This window comes from Hippocampus comes, unplaced genomic scaffold (genome assembly GCF_001891065.2).
Source record: "Hippocampus comes isolate QL1 unplaced genomic scaffold, H_comes_QL1_v1.1 scaffold401, whole genome shotgun sequence".
NCBI classification, from domain to species: domain Eukaryota; kingdom Metazoa; phylum Chordata; class Actinopteri; order Syngnathiformes; family Syngnathidae; genus Hippocampus; species Hippocampus comes.
The window spans coordinates 301,271-322,803 of NW_017805210.1; the positions used below are offsets into that span (position 1 = coordinate 301,271).

The 21,533-nt window shown below is 43.3% G+C and overlaps 1 long non-coding RNA gene across 2 annotated transcripts in view; it reads left to right on the top strand.

Annotated features, from left to right (window-relative positions):
* The first annotated feature begins 344 nt into the window (after positions 1-344).
* The window catches only part of LOC109515222 (uncharacterized), a 49,868-nt gene continuing 28,679 nt past the window's right edge, over positions 345-21,533 (top strand). The window contains exons 1-5 of one of the 2 annotated variants that reach the window (XR_002168139.1): positions 345-491; positions 2,866-2,896; positions 3,162-3,276; positions 4,819-4,941; positions 6,901-7,010. This is a non-coding gene — a long non-coding RNA (uncharacterized LOC109515222). Of the gene's footprint in view, positions 492-1,768; positions 2,055-2,865; positions 2,897-3,161; positions 3,277-4,818; positions 4,942-6,900; positions 7,011-21,533 lie in introns of those variants that run through there. The other variant, XR_002168141.1, reaches the window with a different exon arrangement.

Below are 21,533 nucleotides of genomic sequence, written 5' to 3' on the forward strand. Positions count from 1 at the left end.
GACATTTGATTGATAGCTTGCCCAAGTGTTGTGGTTTGCCAGATGCATGTAGGAAATCTATGCTGCGTTGAAATGATTTGTTTGCTGGGGTTTTATAGATATTTTGGTCAAGTCCATATGAAAGTAGTAAAGATAAATGTTTTTTTATTTTATTTTTTTTTTTATGTCATGTTGACTGCGGGAAAATCCTTCTGTAAACATTAAATAAGACTTCATCCTGTCGAGCTGTTGCAAACTGATCACATGATTGGAACTCAGGGCTTATCATGTATTTTTCAGACAAACGGCGGGCTGGTAAAGTTGGGCTTTTTTTTTTTGTTTGTTTGTTTTTTGAACAGAGCTTGGCTTGATGCAGTGTTCTGCGTGACTGCTCTGCACCCAGAGAGCCCAAACTTTAGCGTTCCTCTGCAGCTCAGGAAAGAAGAAAAGGCACAGAGTAAGATGTGGAAACGTTTTGCTTCCACAGCCCGACATTCATGGCAAGCCGAAAGGTAATACAAAACAAACTAAGTCTGTAAAACCGCCTCGACCGCAGGAGTAAACGAGTATGGCCAAAGTAGTGTTGCATTCCAACGACTTACCTTCAAGTCGAAGTCTAACAAGTGTGAATTATTTTGCGACAACCCAACTTTTGCTCCACTGGTTCCATTTGACAGAGCAATTAATCAGTAGTGGGGTTTTTTTTTTTCAGTTTTTGTTTTTAATTAAGATGAGCAAAGTTGAGCACTGCGTTGAGTGATACATTTATCTATTCTTTTTTACTGCATTGCTGAACTATTGGATCGGCTCTGGTATTAGCCAACACTCAATACCGAGAAACTCGATTGACTTGGTGCAAAAAATAAAATAAAAATGGTGGCAGGTACATCTCTATCATGTTGTTACATTATCTTGGGGTCAAATCGACAAGCAAAATTGTTTTTGTTTCATTTTTTTAAATTTGTCCTTGGTCATGTCTGTGAAATGGGTACAATATGTCATTATCGCTCTGAGTGCACGCTCCCATTTTAAATGTTCGCCAAGAAGCTTGCGGCAGAAAAGTAAAGACCTTTGTAACTGCTGCTTATTTGATATTTAGCTAATTGATTTCAACTCATCTAATGCCAGCCAGTCTCTCGCGTGCATGTGTGAGCCAGGAGAACATTAAGCGTGATTTCGAAATGCGAGGGCGCACCTCCCGCTCTCAAAACAGGGACGAGTGAAGTGAATGCCGCAGTAATTGTTGCCGTCCACGGCGTGCGCCAGTTCATTGCCGACAATCATTTATGCACATATGTAAATTTTCATATTTGAAAGGATCAATTAGAGTGACGTTGTCTTGTCGGAAAATTAAAAGGTCTGCTGTTTTAAAGGTTAATGAATACCCTGATGCCTGTGAGATATGCGGCTTGCATACAAGTGGTAAATTGCTTGAAAAACATATTGCGGAGAAAAAAAAAGTGCATCGAGCTAACACTGAATGGAGTGTGTGCCACTTAGTCGACTACCGTTTTTTGAAACCTAAATAACCTCTGACTGAGATTAGACTTGTCAAAGTTGCTTTAATCTGACACATTACAGAATTCTGTCCCCCGAACCCACTCCCTGTCTTTCGCCATTGATTTGTTTCGAGTCACCAAGGAAATATAAAGAACTGCGCCCTTTATGACTTAAAAGCATTAATGATCTGATGTTGCATAAAAGCCTCGTTTGTTTTCTTACGCCATAAACATCTGGACCTACAATTCGGATTCCCTTTCTTTGACACTCATTTAGGTCATGTGTCGGCATTATGATGTTCAATTTTTTTCCGCCCTACCAACACTTCTTGTTTCGTTCATAAAATTTGCAACACAACGCGCTTGACGAAATGTAGTTGAGCCCAAGCCAGAAAGCAAAAAATGTTCAGTGGTGGTGACAGGTCTATAAAAGCCAATCATATAAACGACCAGTTTGAGAGCAGCCTCTCCTTTAAAGAGTTAAAAGCTGTATATTTATTGCCTCAATAAAGTGTAAAAAAAAAAAAAAAAAATCCAACAGCGGCTAAACTGTCTCCTTCTGAAGGTATAGCTGAGGTAAATATCATTTTCCTGACAACAAAAAAAAAAGTTGCTTTCCTCCGCTCGTTCAGCTTGGCTTGTTTGGTAATAAGAAACAGGTCGCTCTATTGGTTTGTTTTTGTTTCTTTAGTAAGGCTGTAATTTAGGACTCATGTTCAGTGTCTCCGCACTCCAGTGGCTGTGCAGGCTTCGAGGCTTCAGCCAGCGGGACTTAAGTGAGAAGAGACGCCAACGCCGCTTGAGCAAGTTCTGCCATGTGTCATTCAAGGGAACCTCAGTCTCAATCAGAGTCTGATTGATCTCTGAAGATTGACATTTTGTCATAATCCTTCAAAACAAGTGCCCCCCACCACCACCCCAAAAAAATCAAATAATTGCTGATGTGAAGCGCAAAATGGGACCCATATGCTATTTGTTACAAGTCCACTCACAAGGCTTGTGGCCAACTTGTTTGAGGTGTTAATTAGAGTGAGCGGAAAGACACATTTGACAATCGTTTTTAAACGGCTAGCGTGGCACAGGGTAAATTGAAAGCAGAGTTGATGTTGTGTAATGAGAGAAAACAATTTCAATTGTTTGACATATGCTTGTTCTCTTGTTCTATGGTCTGTAAGATGTCACCAAGAAAGTGAAATAGAACTATGAAGACAATACTTTCTGTGGTGGTTGTCAACGACTTTGCTTCACTGTCACGACACATTGCCGGAGTGAAACTAATGACGACTTAATCCAGTGTTTTGCCTTTTTTTTTTTCCTTTCAACCTCGATTAACTGCAGGGCAAAATCATAAATCTTACGCATTCTTCCTTGTTTTACTTTTGAACAGTTTCACACAAGCATACGTCGTCATCTAAAAGGTAACAATCTACTGTTATGTATTCTGCAGAGGTCTGTGTTCTTCCAGTTGCTCTTTTTTTTATTGCAGTCTGGATTTGTCCAGCAATATCGATGTGCAAACTAATCTGTTTAAATGACTGTAGCTACTCTTCAACCAGTTCAAATATACGGGAAAAGACACGCTTGCTGCAATTTAACTTGTTGCACCGTGGGTTTGAGGCAGACGGACTTCATCTTTTTGTAATTTGTTCATGTAGTTTGGCTCTCCTTGTTTCCTCCACAGAGGATCCGAAGCATGCCTTGAGCCAGACCAACATCCTCCAGCACGTCCCCATTAACTGCGACCGTGTGTTCGTCCTGCTGAACATTGTTACAAAGAGACAGATGAAGCTGAGCTGTGGTGAGTCGTCGTCCTCCTCCTCCTCCTCCGCCACCATTCAGATCAATATCCAAAACTAAAATATGAGAATCATGGTCAGTTTTCATGGCAGTGGTGTCAGACGACTTAAAGACGAGACTTAAACTGGGAGCAGTGGTGGCACTGGTGGGAGCGCGGGTCTAAGCTGAGCCAAATTTGCGTCTACATTCAATATACTGTCTATCTGAATGAGCTTTTTATATTGCATGTAACCTAGTCCAGATGGCTAACCCACTCCAGGGTAGCGACGCCCGCATTGGATGCAGTCTGTTTTTTGAGCTTTCTCTGCAGGCGTGCATACTGTGTGTTCATTCTATGCATTTTTATTCATACGCTGACGCTACTGTGGATCTGGTTGCCCGCGTGAGCCGTAAAAGCTCCTACAATGTACAAGATGTGCTTCTTTTGTTTTGGTGGCACTCAAGCCACTTCGCTGCCAAATACTCACAAGATGGGATTAGCAAGGAAAACGTTTGCGCCCGCTGCATAGTTCTCGCAAGGGCTCTCTCTGGCCAGTTTTGATGGAAGCCAGAGAATTTTACCAATTACATGCATTTTTCCAGTCGCGTACGTGGATGCCGGCCAAAGCTCAGCTCGCATACTGTCTGCTGGACTATGACTCAGTGCAAACAGTTTCACATTATGCATGTTGGCCATGTGTTACATGGAAGGGACAGCACGTTTCAGCTCGCAGAAGTTGGGTTACAAATGAAATCCTGGGAAAAATGGCGATGGCAATTTCTGTACATTGATTGCCAGTTTAAGGTCTCCAGCCTTCCGTGCGACCCCTCCCCTTCCCGAATCAAACCAACGAAACACTAACACAGTTGCACCAAGTTAAATCTGTTAGCTGAGAATGTAAACTTCTCCGCACCACAGTTTTACTGCTACGTGGGTGTTGTTTCACTCAAGCTCCTGCGTTTTTTTTTGTCTTTATTTACAAATGGACCAATGCTTGCCCCGTCTTGGTACAGCTAGTCCCGTTGTGAAAAAAAATGAAAGAAAACCATTTTCATTTTTCTTACTCATACAGCATAATGTATTCTCCTGAAAACTATGTAGACAATTGCACAAAATTCTCTATTTATTCACAATACAAGCTTTTACAGCCACAGTGCACTTTCTCAAACCACAGTAACCAGGAACCGTAGATGTACTGTATATCCTCTTGCTTATATTTCCAACATACTAAAACAACCATTTCAAGTTAGGTTTAGAACATCTATTAATACTATATGAAAAGTTTGCACAGGTATTTACGGTTCAGGGTGAAGGTGTGTGTGTGTGTGTGTGTGTGTGTGTGTGTGTGTGAATATATCCCCCTAAAATATTTCAGCTTTCGACGATCTCCACATATTTTTCTCCTTTTCGTCACAACATCCAAATGTATTTTTGGGGTACGTATGTTGTCAATTCGGGGTGCGTGGTATGTGCAGTCGATGTACTGTATACATTTGGCCAATGGTAGAGACATGGACTCCACTGACCAATGGCAATAATTCTTGTTGCTTGTACTTTCCGCAGTGTGAAAATGGCTTGAAGCACATCTCACCATCCTTGAGAAACTTCCGTGGGAATGCTCGGCGCTAAGCTAACTTTCTCCGCATCACATATGAACTGCGGCCGGCTGAACACTATCCTCCAAAGGTGCGCACCCGCTCCTCTAAATCACTCATAATTTCATCACAGCGAATAAGCGACACTTCTGACAAGTGTCATTATCCCTAAAAGGGGATGAGCAGTAGGTAACTAAGCATGTGTCGCAATAAGAACGTTGAGAAAACAGTAGAAGAATGTGGAAAAACAAAACAGTTTGGATGTTAACCTTTTCAACATTATTTATGGGACTTAATTACCGTACTCATTTCATTATATTGGGAAAAAAAATCATAACATTTTCCCGAACGTACATTTTTATTTAGCATGGTCCCCATTTAAATGTGTGTATATATATATATATATATATATATATATATATACTGTAATAGCCTCTTGCAGCTGATTATTCGCTTGATTAAGTGTTGAATTATTTGGTTTAAATGACATGAATGACAGCCACCACTGATGACCAACAATCAGCTCACAGTGACATTTCAAAGTAGGGTTGTTGCTTAACTTTTTAAAATGTGCTCATTAATATGCCGTGAGTTCGCTAATTGAAATGAGTGATGGGGCCACGTTCACTGTTATAATGAAATTAATACAGAGAAGAAAAGCACTTAAGGAACGGCTGCGCACAAAATTCTGTCGGCTCGCGGCTTTAATTAAATATAGTAGCTTAAGCATTTTGCCACTATATTTCAAAGGCTTGAAAATATTTTTGTCTTATGCTAGTTTGCAATTTCTTCATCGTATTTCAGTTCAGGTTAGCGTCATTGGGCCGGTGGTTTGTTTACAGCATCTCATTGCAGACTTGATAATGGCGGCTAATTTCAAAGGCCTGATGAGAAATGTCCCCGCTGACGTTTGTTTGTTTGAGTGGGTAAATGACAAAAGTGAGCAGTACGGTGATTAACCGTCTTGCCTGTACGTGCATGTCTGTCTTTCTGTCCATGCATGTGTGTGTGTGTGTGTGTGTGTGTGTGTGTGTGTGTGTGTGTGTGTGTGTGTGTGTGTGTGTGTGTGTGTGTGCGTGTGCGCGCGCGCGCGCATATACAGTACCTGTAGTTGCTCCTCAAGTGACTTTAATTAAGGAGAGAGTGAAATTGCCACCCCACAAAGGCATACTGTCGCTGAGGGACAGCACGCCACTTTGACATCTGGTTCAACATCGCATGGGATTTTAAAGTTGCACATGTGAGTGAAATAATGTGCGTTTAATTGTATGACATTCACTGGGTATAGATCATTAGGTGCACCTGCACAATCTAATGAGATCAATTGGAAAAGTTATGCGAATTATGCATGTGCATCAGATGACTTATTTGTCCTGAAAATTGCAATTTTTCATCTTGGTCTTGACAAGACTTTCTTTTCACCAAATCCCAAATAGTAGCAAATATTTGCTTGCCAATGTTTTCTTATTGCTTCTGATTTCCAATTTCTTGTACTTAAAAAAAAATTGATGAATTATAAAAGCATCATTCATCTTTTCACAGCATAGTAAGTATGTGATGCATGTCAAGAATGCGTTTGACAAGCTAAGTCATTCCTGTTGTGTGTCGTCAAAGGAATCACTTCAACGACTCTTTTAATAGGCTAACAGAAGGAAACTCTATATGCGGCAGCGAAAATTACATACAGGAACGGGAAACAACTTAGTTTGGTGCGCAGATGTTTTTGTCTTGTATACCACTCCCCCCCAGTTATGTCCCTTCAGGGGTTCTCTACTGCAACAAATGTCAGCATTCATAACTTAGAATAATGTAAACCAGAGAAGGCAGCGTACACATAATCTACCAATATGACATGCGGACGTATGATATAAACATCTGCAGAGAAATCGACACCGTCATAGAGGCATTCATTTTACAATATGTTTATTGTCGAGCTTGTTGTTTACAAAGTGACAGCGCTGCAGCATACCGAGCGGCGGTTCTGATATCCCGGTTCGCCTTTTCCGGGACGGCATCCAACAGTCGCATTCTGCTCGCTTTGGTTTTACAGGAGAGTGCATCTTGAACATGCAGCGAACTTGTATCCAGTGAAGCAAACTCATTGTGGTTGGAGCTCATCTCAGAACATCATCAGCGGCTGTGGAGGAATGCTTCACATTGGTGAGTTTTTGTTCGTATCTACTTTCAGAGGGCTTCTCATCGAAACGTGAAAAATCACATACTTTTTCTCGCACCAGTTGAATTCCACATGCAGTCATGTATGTCAGCCAGGCTGTTATGTATTCCCGTCTTTCCTCATCCATCCCTCCTTTCATGCACCTCACATCCGTGCTCCCCCCCATCTCTTTCCTTTCAGCTTGCCCCACTTGCGCTGGCTCGCTCCCCACCCTCACGTCCCTGTCTCTTTCCCAACGTGTCATTAAGTCTAACCTCTGTGGCAGCGTCAAAGCCAAGCAGACCAGCTAAATGGGCCCATAGAGACGGAGATAGATAGATGGTGGTGGGAGGGGGGCCGGCGCTTTGCAGTCCATCCTCTTAGTTCCTTTTTTTGTGTGCTCGTGTGTGCATTTTGCGCGGTCGTATTATTGCTGAGCGTCTGTTGCCTTGTGTCAGTGTCGCGCCCCCCCCCCACCCCCATTTCATAAACACCTTTTTGACTCTGTCATTTTCTCCGCTGTGTTTACCTCACTGGCCAGTCATCTTGGTGCGCATGAACTTCTTGCACGCACGCACACACAAACAGTTAAAAACCCCATAAACACAGAACGTGCAGCCAAGTCGTGTTAGTGAACGCCATAACAGTGATCACGGCACCCTTCAATTCTTTCACCAAACATAATTGATAAGCATCACACGCAAATATTTTAGTTCCCCCGCTGTGAAAGACTCCGTGTTTTATTGTATTGGGAGCTCATTCCATTTGGAGACAAGGCATAAACAAATAGTGTTTCTCTTGTTTGGAAGTGATTTTAAGCTTCTTTTTTTTTTTTTTCTTTTTAACCAGCCATGAGCAGCCGTTCCTCTGCAAAGCAAAGAGTGCCATCTAGTGAAAGGATTCCTCTTGCTGCTCTATCCGCATCAAACACATTGGAGATGGCCATGACTTTTCAAATATATCCAAAATAGATGCAGAGGATGTGTATTCTCTCTATATTTTCAGTGTCAGACGATTCAGAACCTGATTTGATCAGACGTGACATTTTAACTCTCATACTCGACAATTTGTGGTTAGTCTGGAATGCTCTTCACATTCTATTTTGAACCCCCCCCCCCCCCCTCTATTTTTTAATGTGTTTACAGCTTCCCCCACCTCATAAAGACACTTCATTGAGGGAACTAGCTTATTTTGTGTTGGTGGAAAAAAACAATTTGGTTCGCCCTTAGACGTACGTTGCTGCGTGTCTTGTTTTAGCATGTTGCGCATGCACGCGTGTTGTATAACTCTGCTTCAGCCTTGCCATTTTCAAAATCCATAAAAAAAGCTTACAATTCCACACGAATGCGCATACTGCAGTCCTGAGCGCACGCTGAGTCTCTCCGTGCAGATAATGCATTTTTCTGGAAAGAGGGCGGCAACTTGTTTTTCTTTGCTTTCTGTGGGGCATTTAAATGGCCTTGCTGGACCTGACCCAGCTCACGTATTCCATCCGCGCTCTCCGATGGGAACATCCTGGCACTGATCTGATTAGCCCACTTTATCCATACTGATGTTTTAGCTTGATAAAATGATGGTGAAGTCTGCCTGGAAAAAAAACAAAACATTTTTCATAAACCAATTGGACTTCGCTTCTCATGGCCCCGGGCGACAAGCATTGCCTCCTGATACTATCTGAAGCCTTATCGAGGGTGTGGAAAGTACCCAGACCAAGGGCCCCGACACTCCCCAGACTGGTCCCACTTGGGGCACACCAAGGCCCTTGGGGATTGTGAGCACCACGTACAGATATTTGGTTTACAAACTGTCAAGCTGTGAGTGTGTGTTCTTGGGGGCTACATTGCAATGCAAGTGGTGCTTTGGAATTATTAGGCCTTACAATATAACCCACTTGCCCAAAAAGTTGGGATGCGGTATAAAATGTAAATAAAACCAGAATACCATAAATTGCAAGTCTCATAAACATTCATTTGTCAGGAAACATCTAAACCTTTGAAGGAAATCCAAACTTATACCACATACTTTTTAGACCAACATGCTATACAATATTTATATGAGCAAATAAAGAACTCTCAACTTTTTTTCCAGACGTTTTGCTTCCATCAGATTTTTTTTTTCTCGAGGCAATCACTGCAATCAGAGATTTCAGTCACTCTCAATGAGTCTTGTGCACCTGTCGACTGGTATTAAGGCCCACTCCACGAGTGCAAACTTCTCCAGCTATTTCGGATTTGAAGGGTTCCTTCTCCAGACTGCATGTTCCAACTCCTATCGAAAGATGATCATTTACATCAGGGCTCATAGAAGGCCACTTCAGAATAGTGCACTGTTTTTTTTTCCCTTAACCATTCTTGATTTTTTTTTTTTTTTTTAATGTGTTTTGGTAATTTTTGCCATTCGAAGAACTGCAAGTTCTGGCTGAGGCTAGGCCAGCACATTTTGTTCAACAATGCCTTTTAAGTCCTTAGTGTTCATTGTACCCTGCACAGTTTCAACACACCCTGTCCCAGCTGTAGCAAAGCAGCCCCCCCAAAGCCCAACCAAAGCATCCATCCAATTGAGCTTCACATACTGTGCATTTCCCCAAGCATACAGGATGTATAGTCGGTGACTGAAAGCAGCCTTGAGCCGTGAGGCGAGCACAGACGCAAGTGACGCAACATCATTCTGCCGCTTACTGAATAGGGCAGGTCAAACAACCCTGACTCCTCCGATGCAAGTCAACCTTTTCATTATTGCCTCTAACAATAGCTCGACACTTATGTTAAAGCCTGTGCACAGAAGTCGCTTCAAAGTCGCGCATCGGTGGACTTTCTCCGTTGGCTTTGCTGACTGACGCCGGTGCTTGTCGTTTGTCAGTTAGCACAGTTGCAGTTGTGATGCGGTATGACGTCCATCCGTTCTTTAAGTCGTTCATATTGGTTCACGCTTACTGTAAATGCATTTTATCTGGTGCTGCATTCAGTATGTAAACTAACGAGGTTTGAAAATGCCCGTATTCCCTCACGTACTCTGATGAGGATGACCTGAAAGCTTGACAAGCTTTACTTGTTCCTAAATGTTGAGACCATGGATGCCAATCTCACACAGTCACGATAGTTGATGTGGATTTAGTTAGGACTCTTAAGAGCACATATGCACGTCAAATATGGACTGTAGCGACTTTGGACAACCTGGAGCATTGGGAAGTTGGTCTTAAATGCCATTTCACGTGGAATTTGGAAACCCTGCTCTTGCTGCCGATCTTGATATTAATGCTCAGTTCAATGTGCTTCCCCGCGTCAATTGAGCCAATGTCACGAATCAATCTGAGGTTCCCTCTCAGTAGCATATGGCGGTCATGGTGCATTATTAAAATAATTAAAATAGAACTCAAGCCGTCTCGTGATCCCTCACGACTTGTGACTAGTGCGCTCCAAACTTTCTAGCCCCAGCCTCAGATTGTTATTCCTGGGCAAGGGGATACTTTAATAGCCTCTGCTGCCCTCGATTGACGCTGTGAGAGATAATAGCCCCAACATTCAGCGAAGCCAAAATGGGAAAGGGTGAGTGTTGCCCATTCCCTCAGTTTGGGAAGTCAAGGACCGTCACTGAGACGATGAAAAGATTCAGAAAGACTCTACAGTTCCCATTCCAAGGATTGGATATCTTTTGTTTTTCTTGGAGAAGAGTATAAACGAACGGCTCCGTTAGATCAGTTGGCACTATGAGTCCGGACCAAAACTGGTTTCATATTGGCAAAGTGTCTTTAATCACGAAGAAACCTCAGAATGATGGGCTGTTCTTGGAAAGGTTACTGAACAGAAATGTTATAGAGGTCAGTACTTGACATCTTTGACTTTCTCTGATGTAGATGATATTTTTTTGGGGGGAAATCTGTTTTTGACAGACACTTTTTTGGATGTCTTCCGCTTGCTCTTCTATCCTTAAACTCGTTTCCCCTCCACCCCCTCCACCCTCCCACTCATTTAATTCCTTGTTTCTTGCCAAGTCCAACATTCACAACAAAAAATCTTACTGTTCACATGTCTCCTAACACAAATCAATACAGAACAGCAATTCGGTCTGTGGTTTGGGACGCATGAACAGTTAAAAAAAAACAAAAAAACATATGTTGACTGTATTGAATTGAGTTTTACACCCACTGGAAGCATACGTGATTCCTTCTTGTCCATTGGGTGAAAATGTTTTTTCTCAGTGATAGTTAAACAAATACGAACGGACAAAATAACACAAATTTTTCTTTAACTGTTAAAGTGTTAAAACATCGTCCTTGTAACAGAATTCATCTAACGTTTGACTGCTGCCCCCCCACCCCCTATTAAAAAAAACAAAATATGTACACCAATGTTGAGGCCAACTCGTGTCCAAGTAACTTGTCAGCCTGCAGTGCGAGGCGGCAAATCCTCTTCTTGGCACGTGTTCCGTCTTAAGGAAAATACCTAAATCCATAGAGAGATGATGAAGAGTGAACATATGGGCGGTCAGAGGAGTGCAGGAAGGATTTCTTTAGCGGGCTGAGCTTTGTTCCCTGGTGGGTTCCAACTCTCCAGTGAGGGCCTGGCCTGGACGAAGTGGATCAGTCTTGGGCCAAAAGGGAGAAAGTAAAGGGACCCAAGTCTACGCAGACGCCAGTCCCACCACAATGAGCCACTTTAGGCCCTTGTGGTTAGGCCTCAGAGGCTGGCCGCCAGCTCGCTGAAGCTTCCTCCATCTTCTGCCTGTTCTCGTGATCCCCTCTCCTATTTCTCCTAACATTCTGCTTTAAAAAAAACAAAAAAACATTTGGACTTTGTATTTGATCTCCCTTAATGCTCCTTGCTGAGAAAATTATCTGTCATTGAGCGGCAGGCTTGTAGAGGTGGGAGTGATTTCAAAGACGGAAGTACGGGGGGAAGGAGGGCTCAGCATTAATCTTGACAGATGGACCTTACGCACACAGAAACCCTCCCTGTTGCTCCCCCAGGGTGAAGAGGTCAGGGCTAGGGGCACCAGGCAGGTACCACAGGTGGAGGGGTGGGAGTGAAGTCAAGTCTCAGGATACACGTTTCACAATCAAATGCTTGATCTCTTATTTGGCAAAACTTAAAACATCTCACCCAGAAATACAGACTCCGTAGTTTCGAATGCGCATAAAGCAATTTTCATCGTGAAGCAATCATTTTCTTTGTGGCCTACCGTGTGACATCAGTAGCCTAGAGTAAGTCGGGTCGGTGAGTGGTAGCGTCTCCGTACTCCTTGCGAGGATTTCCATTTCATATATTGCTGTGCGTCGCACAACGCCATTGAGAAGTAAATATAGGAGATCTGTGTTAAATCTTAGCAGATCGATATGAATTGGTCTGGTGTTGTCATTCCACCAACCCTGTTGACTGTTGAGAAAGCAATTAAGATGCGCTGGTCATTATGTAGTGGGGCCCTTGGTCTTGTCTCATTGAAAGGAGCTAAAGGTCGCGACCCATTGGTTCGCTGCATACCTTCATCCTGACAGCCTACCTGTCCGTCATGAGAAAAAGTCGGGAGACGGAAGACAATGGTCCCTCTATTGCCCTCCCCCTTGCTCGGAGGAGCAACAGCTCTCAATCTCGTTCTTGTTCCCGCTCTCTTGCTTTCTTTCCTTGATATCTTGGCTCTTGGGGTGCCTCGTAAAAACTGTTGTCCACCTGGGTGAGTGATCAAAAGCGGGAGAATGAGCGCACGGGGCAAAGGGTGGTTCCCTCACCTTTTGTTGGACTCCAGACACCCCGCTGTTTTTCTCCCCCCATTGTCCTCATCCTTCCATCTCAATGGAGACTGTATAATAAGAAGGTATGGTTTTGCCATCCCTTCTCTCTCTAATTAAGTCCGTCGCCTTGAGCCGCTTCATGTTTGTTTCCGTTTGACACACAGCTAAAAACACTTTTGACATCTTTCTTTGCATAATCCCTCACAGATATACATCAACTGAAAGGGTCACTTTACTCCTGCAGAGCAGTTGGAAAATAAACTGTGAAGAACCACAGTTGAAGACAGTTTTGGCCCGGAGAATGAAATGACAGATGAGATGTTGGACCAATGGCTTTCGCTGAGATGAACGCAATGAGAGGACCTTACAGAAGGAAAAATGGTTTGCAACCCTTTTTTTCTTTTTCAACCACTGGATTGAATTAAAAACATGAATTTCATTATAGCAGTTCACTCTTGAGATGGATAACATGGTTCATAAAATTTGATAATTACAACTCTAATTGGGCTTGAAACCATTCTAGATATCTGAGTCTCGCTTGATGGGAGGATTCTAGCCACTGGTCCAAGAGCCTGATGATAATCCCACATCAATGTTACCACGGTGAAGCCTTCATGCCGGAAACCAGTACAGGTACAACACGACAGAGTACAACAAAATTCAAACAGACTGGCCAAAAAAACAGACCTCAAACCAAAACCAGCTTCTCAAATATTTAAGACCTAAGGAAGGAAGAATTGGTGGTGGCAACAGACGAAAAGGCGGGGAGGAGGGATTTGAAGAAAAGTCTCAGGTGGGCAGGAGGGCTGACTTCACCTCTGAGCTGACCCGCTTCCTTTTGAAGCGATTACCTGTCTTCGTGAGGACTTTGAGCACAGGACAATAAAGGTCGCATGCTTTTCGGCCTGTGTCACCATATGGAGAGGTCTGCAGTGACACACACATGCGCGCACGCACACATGCAGACTTTGAGCAGACACAACTATGCGGGCGGCTACTTGGGTTTGCATGGAGACACACACCACAAAATCCCTAATGACTACCTGCCTGGTATTCTAAAACGGGGGTTTTGTGTGTGTGTGTGTGTGTGTGTGTGTGTGTGTGTATGTGTGTGTGTGTGTGTGTGTGCGCGCGCCCGCGCACGCCTGTGTGTATGCGTGTGTCTTGATTGTTCCGGAGAACTGAAAGAGCAGCTCTTGTGAGTCGATGGAGAGCCTCCTTTAAAAAAAAAAAAAAAAAAAAAACAAAGAATGAAAGAAAAAAATCTGTTTTGATTGACAGCGCTGAGCTCTCGGGAGGAAGGTTGAATGCTTGAGTTTCTGTCGGAAACACAAAGGGCACGCAGACTAGAAAGGCCACAGTGACACGGAGGGGGGAAAGTCTGGCTCCACGGAGATGGCCATACTGGTCGCTCGAGTGCCAAACTCCAGTTATGTAACCTAAGTCGGAACGCCCCCGCTGTCAGAAAGAGGAAAGAATGTGGACGTGCCGTCACTAAATAGTCGCAGGAAGTTTTCAAGAGCTCATATCAATACAGCCTGATGAAGAAAATAATATGATGCATTCTCAGTGTGCTGTCAAAACTGTTGTTGAAACAAGCAATTATCAACACGTCTATTATCAGAAGTGGCAACGTACTCACAGTCTGTACTAAAAAGACTCTGTAAAATTAAAATAAATGTCTTGTAAATTTGGCACACCACAGAGTGTTGTTAACGCCGGAAAATTAGGATGATTAAAAATAAATACATATAAAACCAGGCTTCAAAATGACATAATTTCATGTACTGAACTCTTAACCGTTACCCGCCAGTCAAATTCCGCTGCTCGAAATACGTACGCAATGAAAACAACGGTAGCTAACGCGGCGTAAAATCACATCATCTTTATGCTTGCAGGTGATGGTTGGGCTGCAGAGAAACGCACATAGTGTTTTTTTTTTTTGTTGTTTTTTTTTTTTTTTTAAACATTTATATATACACAACACAATATATTTTTTCAGTAGCAACGAAACGGTTTTATGTCAACGGATTTCAAAGCACCGTGACTTGATAAACTTAGCACCGGTAACATGTTGCAACCTTTTTTGCAGCCATCACCATACAGTGTGTCACGCGTGTGCATTTTAATGGTTTTCAGTGGACAAATTCACAAGTTTCCAACCCACTTAGTCATGACTCTCTTTTGACAAGCCAATATTTGATTTACAGAGACAATTCTGATCTTATTAGTGGACAGCAGAGATGAAATTTCATATTCGCGTGATAAGATGCTGTACAATGTCAATTAAAACAGCATGAGAGTTCAGGTCCACGTTTTAGCCAAAGTTTTGAATAGATAAGACTTCCCCTTGTGTGTGTGTGGGGGGGGGGGTGAGCTTTATTGCGTTCTCTTGTAATTATTTTGTTTATTTGCATCCGGCTTTGACTTGCTTGTAATTAAGGTTCGCATAAACTTTTGGTGACTGTAGTTTTTTTCTTCCTATTCTGGGACTCACCCACCCCACCCCCTTGTCTTTCCTTACACCTTTCGTCTCTGTTCTGATGTCGCCTCGCTCCACATCAGTCGACCTCATCAGCGCCTTACTGGCTTGCGCACACACAGTTTCGTGTGGAGTCTGTAGAAGTGGTACGTCTAAGTGTGTGTGACTTTTTTTTTTCTTCCTAATCATCTCGTCGCCATTTTCCGTTAATGATAGGGCTGGTGCCACAGCTACTGGGTGTAACACCCGAGCAAGTCGTAAAACTAGCAGTCAGGCACCGTATCAGCGCTGAGACGTAATGTCATGTACGCCTGCGCTATCAAGCAGACAAACATCCAGTCACTTCTTCAATTTGGGGCCACCCGTTGTGTTTATGCCTTATGCGCACATGCACATATTGTTTGGGTGACCAATGGACAGAGATCGCTGCTCATGCTTACCTGCATTGCGCAGTTTGTCTTTGGTGCGGAGTGCAAGTCTAAATATTGAGTCTTAACCTGGTGGAAATTCAGCAGTGCTCGCAAACAAAACACAGCGATGTCATTAAAAGTGCCAGCGCTCACGACACAGAACATGAGACACAGGCAGTCATGCAATCGGAACCACTATTCCTGCATCTGCCTCGTCGTAATTGCTTAATCAGTTTGATTCACCACTGTTGAGTGTTTTGCCAGGACATTTGCACTTGCTTTGGTTTTTCAATTGTCCCAAATCTAAACGGTGCACTTATTCCATTGAGTTCATTTGGAGTCTTGATCATCCTCAAAATCCACAAATGCTTTGCTTTCATTCTGTGCAGCCATGAAAGTGAATTTGTCTGCCGCAGTGTGCATGCCACCCACTTAAGTGTAGTAAAAATGATTCATTTTAGTCAGTTATGTCTTCTGTCTTCGCGGTGTCGGCTCTTCAAAGTTCCCGGTGGCGACATGATGCTTCAGGCGAAAGCACACAGACGTTGTGTACGCTTACCTGTTTTCAAAGTGACGCCTCTCTGACAGTTGAGCGCGTGCGCACGGACTGAGCAGTTCTGCCGGTGTTTATTGACGGAATGTAGAGATTGCAGATAAAACGAACCGATGAGCTGCAAACCGTGCGTGTTTTCACGACGATGCTCATGTGCGAAATGCAGAGGGCCTTATAGATTCACAAGCACACACGCACTGATTGACAGGAGTTGCTACCCGAGTCCCCCGCCGCCGTCACCCTCATCTGCTACCTGCTCTCCCTTCCATCATAGGTTTTGATCACTGACCTGCCAAAGTCCCCCCCAACACAAATACACACAGCGGCCTGCACACTTAATTTATTCCTCTATCCGAGTTAAAAAAAATTAAAAGCATCTTATCAACCAAAGATCTCATTTCAAGTTATAGAGACGCACTTTCTGCCCAGAAACGAATCTCAGATTTATTCATTCATGAGAAATACAGATATATGCGCGCGCACACACACACACACACACACACACACACACACACACACACACACACACACAAACGTGCGTGCTCTGCTTCAGCAAAGCAAATGAATGAAGGTCTTTGAGTCAAGTCCCTTTTGATGTCGATCACGAAAGTAACGTATTTATTTTTTTCAATTTATTTATTTATTTTTGAACATCTTTCTGTTATACATCCACAATCTTGCCCCGAATACCACTTTTGTGTTAAAAGAGATGAGATTGCTGGAAATGTACTCGCACTTGATGCGCTGTGAGGAAAACACGTCATGATGAGACATCTCATTTTGGGTCGGAACCAGAACAGTAGCAGGAGGGAGAGTGGAAATGTAGAGGAGTGGAAAGGAGTGTCGATAGATAGATTTTTCCTCCCGCACCACCCCCATGCGATGTCATGACAGCTCCTTTCATCCTGGCCGAGGCCCCCCGTGTTAGTGCTGGCACTGCTGTCTGCCTGCCACTTCACCTGACATATGCGCACACACACACACACACACACACACACACACACACACACACACACACACACACACACACACACACACACGCAAGCGCACACACACGTAAGTGTGAAGCCGCTACACATGAAATCCGTTTGTGTTCTTTGGTAGCTGCAAAAGGGTTGGACCACAGTGTCAGACTAAGAGCCTGTGGAACCTCAAATATAGAGTAACTTTCAAATATGCATGTTTTGGTCAGGATTCTGTTAAAATAAAGTCAAATGAACCATGGCTATAAAAAAAAAAACAAAAAAAAAAAAACAACATTATCTGATATGCTACATCTCTCTCTCTCTCTCTCACGAGCGCGCACACACACACACACACACACACACACACACACACACACACACACACACGAAATGCGGTGGGTGCATTAGGTGCCAACATCCAAGGTCTCCACGGAGCGCCATGCCTTGTAATTACCTGAGAATCATCAAAGAGCCGCCAGCACCGTCACTCCGTAATCACAACCTTCAGCTCCGTCAGACTCGACCTTCCCTGCACTTCTCTTGTTTTGACTTCTGCTCTGTTCTGGTTTTGTCTCACTTTCGAGATCTCGTGAGCTTTCTGCTTCATTTAGTCGGCCGCCTTTGGACAAAAATGATTTTCAGATTATTTACCCAGATAGTGTTGGGTACATTTACGTATCAATCTTGAGCAAAAATAACAATTACCATCGCAATGTGGGGAAAGAGAATTTGAGCGACAACCATGCGTTTCTTGCATAAACACTTTGTGCGACAATAGATTTCATACCGGCCAGACAAAATACTTGTTGTGGGATTGTGGGGGGGAAAAGGCAAGCAATTGGAATCCCTCTCGGCATTCATTTGGATCCACATTTCTAATCAAGATCACTGACTTGACTTCCTGATGAAGCCACAGTCTTGTTCACGACTTACAAGACACAATTGTTGCTCTCATAATGTTTTCCTTTGGTCATGCCGTGCCATTGCAACTTAGTGATGTGGTGATTTCAATGCCCCACAGAATGCCCCCGCACAGCGACGTCTCTTTCCTCTGTTCGTCTCGTGCTCAGAGTTCTGATATTTCTCCGGTCACGCTCCACAGAAATTTTTCTTATTCCTTGTTGCGTCGTGTCTTATCCGCTCATCTTCCAAAACAATGTTGTTGTTTATTCCCGGCAGTTTAGTATCCAGCGCCAGTGGCCAACGCCGCTGGAGGCCAACAGCAATAGTATCTTAATTCTTGTGCCATTAGCCAGCATGTAATCAGCCAGCTTATTTCCATAAAACAAGTCATAAAGAGTTAGCCGTGAAAGTACCAGTGTTGGAGCGACGGCTCTCCGCCAGGTCCTGGCTTGCGATTCAATGGCTGTTAAAAAGTCGCCAGGATCCTGTTTTTATAGCGGTGTTTTGTACCATAACACTAAAAGACAGCTCATGATTTGAATTTTAAGCAATTTTGTTAATGCAAATCAGGAGTAACATTTTCATGTTAAGATTTTAAAAAAAAAGAGCTGAGTCCATCCATTCATTTTCTGTTGCACTTATTAGGGTCGCAGGTGAGTTGTACTAATACTAATAACTTTTTACCTTTATCACGTTAACACATTTTTTTTCCTTTTAATTATGTTTAACTGTTTAATGTGTTGATGTACAGTTAAGTCCTCACTATTACTCATGTATACAACATCCATGAACAAATCCAAAAACAAACTGACTTTGGACGAGAGGGACTGGTTGCTAGCCGGTTGCAGGACAGTAAATAAACAAACAAAGGGAATCAACTTTTGGTGCTATTAAGATATCGCCGCTTAAACTGCGGCATCTAAAACAGTACAAAATGTCCTTACACTGAAACTTAGCTTTGGAAAAATCTTAACTTTGCTCATAGTTTCCCCAAACAGTTTTCACTGGTTTCGTATAGTCATGGGAGTAATAGAGCTACTATGCTCCTTATTTCAACACAGGGTCATTGTGTGCCCACCTTACTGCTATTGTTGCTTTAAGCCAAGACCAAACAAGGAAAAAAAAATGCATTTACAATAAAGCAAATGCAGGTAGGACGGAAAGCAGGTGAATCACAAAATGGTGCCAAGGCAACCAAGGCAAAGTTGACAGTCTGGTGGCCTGTCCCTTTTTGCTCATAGCTACAGTAACCGTTAGCAACTGGGCGGGAATAGACAAAATAAGATGAGCGGAGACAGCAAAGGGAGGAGAATAAACAAACACGTAAAGTCGGGGTAGCTGGGTTGGCGTCGCTCAGAAATGCTCAAAGCATTGCAAACAGTGCTGTAAAGATTCCCGGCAAACGTGGTTGTCTCATCACAACAGCAGCTACCACTTTTCCCTCAAAGCGTGGTCGGCGAACGAAGAACAAGCCAGTCTGAACACGCTGTTTCCTTCCCCTTGTAAAATCGAGCTTTTGGTAAACGAAAAAAACAATATGAAACCAAACCCTGCTCCTTGGGAGGGGGGGGGGCAAACAGCTGACACACCATCAGTTGCTGACACGGCTCTTTCGTAACGTTCATCCTTGTATGTTCTTCAGTGACACGCCACGGAAAAGAACTTTTCAACATGACTTGGAAAGGCTTCCCCGTTGACATTCACAAATCTGCATTTTGAACATAGTCCATTTGTTTTGCCTCACAGATAATGGATGGACGAAAATCTGCTCAAAAGCACTGTCCAAACGTCAGTGAACAGAACACAAAACATTTCAGACTAGCGCATTCATTAAACGAAATAGCAATCAAGAGTTCATCCGTCATGTTTTCCCCCCCAAAAATGCCAAAATAATTCGCAATTTCTTCCCGGGTACGAAACAAGATCAAAACGGAAACTAAATCATGCACAATATTAGCTATCATTCATACCGACATTTCCACATGGTCATCCATTCAAGAACCGCGCAACACTCAATTGACGCTCAAAGCTGTCTTTAAGGCTAATTGCAATAATTGGTATTTTTCAAAAGCGCTGGAATTACAGTGTACTCTTTCAACTCCATCGTGGTCTGAATGATTATAATATCATGTATGTGAAATATAGTACAAATACAATGTATAATTCCGTGATCATTTTCATTTAAATATTATGAGCTGTTTGCGGGAGGTGGTGATGGGGGCGGGGGGGTCCAATGCGCTCTGGGTGACTTTATTACTTACCTCAGTACATACCATTAAACATTAGAAAGTCTTGCAATTTGGATGACAATGTTTTATGTCAAATATTTTTCGAAAACATACCTTGAAACTAGCATGATTCCGTGCACATGAATGTTTTTTGTTCATTATTATCCAGACAGAAGATATGCTTTCATAAATGCTGTAAAGAATTCCCTTTATTTTGGACCAGTGTCGGCTGGGAAGGGGATGATTTTCTGCAGATTGGGTTCATTTTACCCAAGGTTGGGGTAATTATTTTGTCCCAGCTGGTTGGGTTAATTATTTTGTCCCAGCTGATTGGATTGAAGATTGGATTTGGGGCGGTCTGAAGCTGGTCGCCATTTTTGTTGACAGTATTGTCGTAGAAAATGTTGGCGGCGGCTCATCGGTACTGGTAGTTTTTACCTATTGTTGGATCAAATTCTTGCCCCGACGCGCTGGGTAAAATCCTCAATTCAATGCACTTGGTATAAAATAACCCACCTTTTTCTCAGTATTTATTTTTCCCAGCGATGGGTTCACCAATTCAATCTGTATTACTTTTGACCCAGCGGTTTGAAGAGTGTCAAGGGATGGCAATGGCGCGGGCCATCATGAGGCATCATGGGAAATTCCCAATACCCTATGCCTATAGGCACATAACAAAGCGAGGATTCAAGACAAGTATTTGTTGCTTGTGTGCCAACTTGGCTTTGTCCTGACGTCGAGGGGTCCTTCCCATTGCACATTTTGGGGAAATTCCCTTGCCGTCTCGCCGATAGAACTCGGGACAAGCCTGATGTCCGTCATATCACATCAAGTGGGCCCCAAGAACAGAAGAGGTGGAGTACAATTTCCTTCATTGGCGCGAACTATCATGTTTTGTGTTCATGTGTTGAGCCACCTTTTGAGGATGACATAAAATCTTCCTCAACAGGACTTGACTTCATGGTTGCATGTGTCTCAGTAAATCTTTTGACTCTTTTAACGAGGCTGTAAAAGTATGCAGAGCCTCCACTTGTCTACCCAACCTGCCTGCAGTTTATGACAATACCGGTGTGCGCGTGCGCGCGTGCGTCTATACAGGCGTTGTCTACGTTTAACATCGTCTTCTGCTTACCTGCGCAAGTGTGTGTGTGTACATGCTCGCGCGCGCACACCGCGCGTGCATCGGGAGACAAAGTGTATTGAGAAAGCGGCACGGGGAGGTGGGGACGAGACGGGCTCCAGCCTGCAAGCCCCAGACGGTC